The 5,219-nt window shown below is 43.3% G+C and overlaps 1 long non-coding RNA gene across 1 annotated transcript; it reads left to right on the plus strand.

Moving 5' to 3' along the window:
- The first annotated feature begins 810 nt into the window (after positions 1 to 810).
- Positions 811 to 2,318, plus strand: LOC127304791 (uncharacterized). The gene is made up of 4 exons (XR_007853535.2): positions 811 to 1,070; positions 1,168 to 1,264; positions 1,895 to 1,974; positions 2,085 to 2,318. It is a non-coding gene; the product is annotated as an uncharacterized lncRNA (long non-coding RNA).
- Positions 2,319 to 5,219: the final 2,901 nt, after the last annotated feature.

Raw genomic sequence — 5,219 nt, forward strand, 5'->3', positions numbered from 1 at the left:
TGGAGTGTGGCATCCATAGCGCATGGAAGCCCAATCCAGTATCAGCGACACCTCTTCCTCCTGTCCGTCGTCCTCATCGTCCGTCGTCTGGAGCACCCAGAAACGGCCCCCCAGCTGACTCTCCGGCGAAGCACCCTCCTCTCTTACGGTTGTGACGATCTCCGGCGACGGGATCTGGTGATCGCCAAGGCAATCGCCAATCGCCTCACCTGTCGCCAGACCAACGGTCATTTTTCTTTCCTAGTCTAAAATTTCAGGGGATTGTGGTGTAACAAAGTGTTTTGGGTGACATCCGTGTTTTCACCCAATCCTCTTGGAAAAACACTCTCAAAAACCCTATAACACACTTCTACCAAACGAGGCCTCAGTGATATTTTTCGTACGAGTTGACTGGGTTGCTGGGCTGAACCCGATACAAACCGGGGAGGCAGTGCGGTGCGGTTTGGGCTCACGGTTTGAACGATTTTAAACCAAACCATGCCCAGATTGAGGCTCAATCTTTCTCCCAGGGCCGGGGGATCATCCAAAATAACATAGCTAGCTAGATCATCCAAAATCAAGCATACTAGCTAGTTAGTTACATTGAGAACAAGTAATTGCGTGGGTACTTGCCCTATCTCACAGCGTCCCACTATAGTTGTTTCTCTCAATTTGGTTCTCTGATTTTCTCGATTTGTTTCGCCGCAGAATCCCATCTGGTTGATTGGCTGGGCGTTGGGCTTGCTTTTCATTGGTTCTCGCGTACAAATGATAAGAGTGTCGCATCGCGAGGGAAAGGTGAACCGCGCCGCCTCCACTCCTTTTCTCGAGCTAGCCACCCGCCAACCCCACTCGTTTTCACGCGCACGCAACCTCTCCTCTCACTCCCTCCTCCGCGTGGCCGCCGCCGTTCGTTTCTTCTTCCTCCAGGCACATCGGCGATCTCCCCTAGATCACCTCGTTTTTCCCTCTACCTTCATTACTATCAAGGCAGAGCGCGGATGCATCCGCGGCGGCGTTAGCGGCGACTAGGGAAGGTGGCGGCGGCTTTTGACAAGAACGGTGACTTGCACCGCAATCGCTCCCCGTTGGTAATCTTCTGCCCATCTATCTCCCCCGTTGCGATGCCCACTCTCTAAATCTCACTGCTCAATGGGGATCCTTCAATGGATATTTCTGGGCCAATAGCTTCTTGATGGCTGAAGTGGAGCATTTCATGGATTTGGTTACAGCAGCAACACAAGGGTGAGGAGGGCCGTTCCTCTGTGATCTCCCTTCCAACAAAGTATGCGCTGCCCCATCTCTTCCTCTCTCTATTTTTCTCTCTTTCTCAGTTGTAATCGATGAATAGACTGGGATGCAGACAATGCCTTTAGTATATGGAGCTCATTGATTCATCTGCAAATATGACATGTAATAGTGTGCAGGTGGGATCCTAGAAAATTTAATCTTGAACTAAGTTTTGTTTTTACTGAGAAGAGCCCCCTATGATCATAATTGAGCCAAAAAAAGTGTTTTGTCAGTCCTAATACTATTTCTTGTATGATGTGATGTTATTTCTGAAAACAATTTATCTTCTAGCATTTCTTAAAGATTTTTATTCTTATGGGTACAATTAAGTACTCATTTTCTGAGGGAAAGACTGATGTTTCACTACTAGAGTTGCAAAATCTCCAGCAGGAAATTCAGTGCTACATCTTTGATGTTATTTATATTGTTCCTTTAAAGCCTGGGATATTGTTTATTCTCTAGAAGTTCCAAGAATATATATTTTCACAATCTTTACTGGCAAAAGAATGTTGTTGGGAATTATACACCGAGGAGTTAATAGACTTGTTTTTCTTGTTGGTAATTTAAATAAATAAAATATTGGTAACGAAAGCTGTTGTATAATCACTATATGAGATAATTTTAGGTGTTCATATCTATTGGTACTGTCCCAATGGTTGTGGATTGAAGAAGAATAGGGGACTGGAGGCTGACTTCAATACTCTGGTACGTGGCAACAACGGTAAACCTCACTATATTTTGATTTGCCATGATGTGATCACACTTTAGTACTTGAGATTATGTTTTGATGGAATTTTAATTATTATTGTGTTCAGCTTCAGTTATCAGGGTGTACCATATCCGGGGTGCTCTACTTGGGTGTGGAGAGACATCAAGCAATATTTGTATACTCCACTTATTGTACAACTAACAGTCCTTTATGGTGGGTGATCCCGACTCCCAAGCAAGCTACCAGGATTTATTAGACCTTTTACCCCCTTGTGTTTTAAGTTGGGCAATTTCATGTGCCATTTGTCCCGAATAATATATATAAGAATTGTGCTTTTTTATTTGATCTTTACTAGGTACAATACAATCCTTGGCTGGAGACCCCGGCAAGTAAAGAACAGGCTATTGTTTGATCCTTTTCATGTCAATCCCCATGTCGTATTGTTTCAATAAATCAGAGTTGGCAGCTTTGGTTTGTGTTTCCATGTTTCAGTAGATAATTAAGCATTCGCATGTTTGATTTCCTACTTAATAATAACCAATAGAGCTCAGTTTTCATATTACTTATTCTTATTCACACGTTTACAACTTTAGATCTGAGAACATGAGTTTCCGTGCTAACCATCAGCCCTGCATTACACTTTTCTTGTGGATCGTACCTTTTCCTTCTGTGATTAAAGAGTGTGTCTTGATGTCTCCTTATTTATTAAAATTGCTCTTTAGAAAATCAGAATGATGGTAGAACAGCAGTAGTGATGAATGCAGTATTGCTCCAGGCGTCACTAGAAAATAGGTAACTGCACCGATGATGCAAGAGTTGCAGAACCATACATAAGACGGCGCCACACACCATCTTGAAAATGGAAGGGTTGTTAAATTTGGAAAAATTGGTCCTGGTATCCGGAATCTATATTTGGCTGCACTAAGAGCTTCCGTATGTATTTAGTGAATCCTCATCCAAACCCCTTCCTGTTCTTTCTTTCGTTATTGTTGTAGTAGCATCGGTTATTGCTCAGGTTATTAATGATAAAGGCTTGTTTTTGCCTCTTCTTCAGTATTTAGCTTGCATTTATGTCTTTGCTTCGGTAGATGTGCATTTCTCCCTTTTTGTCTATGGGAGAATATCAGCAGTTATGGAGAGGTAATCTAACCAGTCAACCAATCAATGCAAATGTTGTCCTTAACAGTGTTGTTGGAGATGATCATGAATATGGTTGTTCTCCTACGAGTAACAGTAACCAACCATTTGAGCACATCTCATTTGGGGAGTTAGCAGCAAGAGGAACCAACAAAATGGATATGACAGAAATCACTTGTCGTGATGAGAACAATATTCATGGTCAGTTTCCACGAAAGTTTCATGGCAAAGTTGTGTCGTTGCCTTTTCAGGCAGTGCACATGTCAACACCCGGATTTTTAATTCCAGATGCTTATTATGCCATACATCGCAATCTCAGGAAGATTGTTTTTGCGAGACATAATAGTCGATATCACAGAACATTATTCATTACAAACCATAATCGTCTTACAACAAGGGATCTCATGATCCAAACTTACAACATAGTTGATCTAAAGATCAAATACACAACACATAGCGGAAGAAACGTAGTAGCGGTCCATTTGTTCCACAGGCAACGCTTGACGTTGGGAGGTGATCCTAGTTATCATAGACATTCTGCTGTCCATCTTCCTGGTACTGGTGCTCTTCTTCATAGTCTGACCATTTGAATAGCCATGTATAAAGCCATGAGTACTTTTTAAAGTACTCGCAAACTACCACTAATAGAATTACTAGTAGCTCTAAAAAGGGTTCTAAGCTTCTAGGTTTATTTGCACAAAGCTAGTTTTATTTCATAGAACACTTAATAGTCAAAGATTCTTTATTCATCTAAAACTACTCAAGTGGGAACATTAGTGTCATTCCCACAACCCTGTTGCGATTAAGTCAAATTCACCTTTCAAGTCACTGGTCATTTTTGGAAAACGTCTGACAACGGAACAGTATGACCATCCAATCGTCCATGACCGCGGACACGGCTATTCGAATAGTTTAACACTCTGAAGAGGTTGTACACTTGTGCCACAACTTTTGATTACATCCGTTAGGGATAGCCCTGAATAATCATACTCAGTATGCGGATCATCAACCATTAACCTTTTTCTTACATACCCTAGTATAGGAACCTCCCCTATGAGCTTGGCCTCCCAGCGATAGCAATCTGCCATCCTGGGAACTGCACACGGCTTGGGTAGGACATTCATCTCTTTTTCACGTCATTTCACTTTTCACGGAGGCAGCCTCGGCATAACCCCTATGACGCTTGTTTAGAGGAAACTCATACTAAAATACATAAGTTTCCAGTTAAGCCCTACCCATTATCAGGTATTGTGGGGGTACTCTAAAGTTGGAATGGTATGTTTGAAATTGGCAAAGTGACCGCCTTATCATTTTTACTGTAGGTGATCTACAAAGTTTCTGAGGTTGCAACCAATTTATTTTGCTAGATAACATCCTAAGCTATCCATAGAATTTTGAATTATCAAATTTGGTATAGTAGATAATTTTCTATTGCATTTTGAACAAAGCACAAGTATTTGAATTTAGGTTAAAAGAATTAAATCGAATTTGAATTCGTGGGCTTAGGCGGGAAAACTAAACGGGCCAGGAGAAAAAGAAAAAGGGTCGGCCCAACAGCGTGTCTCGCACACGCGGGCGGCCTGACAGTGGGTCCCAACTGTCAGTGTCACTTAACTCGCCCGAAACGGTACGCGAACCAGGGACGTTGGATTAGAACAAGATCTAACGGCTGAGGCTCGTCGTTGTCGACGGCGAGCTCAAACCCTATCTGCGGTGGACCTAGGGGGTCGGAGGGCTCACCGGTGGCCGGCGATGGTCGGGGTTGAGGTAGATCGGCGTTGCGGACAACGAGGAAGCAGCTGGTGGTCGCGGCAGCTCCGGGGGTGCTCTGCAACTCCAGCTCCACCTTCTCCAGCTCCGGCGGTGCTCTGGCCAGCAATTGAGGCTCAGTGGTCTAAATTGGGACGAGGGATTGCTCGAGGAGGGTCAGGGAGAAGAGAGGAGGAGAGTGGTGTGAAGAGATAGCAAGGGGGAGGCCTCCTTTTATAGGGTCGACGAGGTGCTGTGATACGTCTCCGACGTATCGATAATTTCTTATGTTCCATGCCACATTATTGATGATATCTACATGTTTTATGCATACTTTATGTCATATTTATGCGTT

Source organism: Lolium perenne, chromosome 5 (assembly GCF_019359855.2).
Source record: "Lolium perenne isolate Kyuss_39 chromosome 5, Kyuss_2.0, whole genome shotgun sequence".
NCBI classification, from domain to species: Eukaryota; Viridiplantae; Streptophyta; class Magnoliopsida; order Poales; family Poaceae; genus Lolium; species Lolium perenne.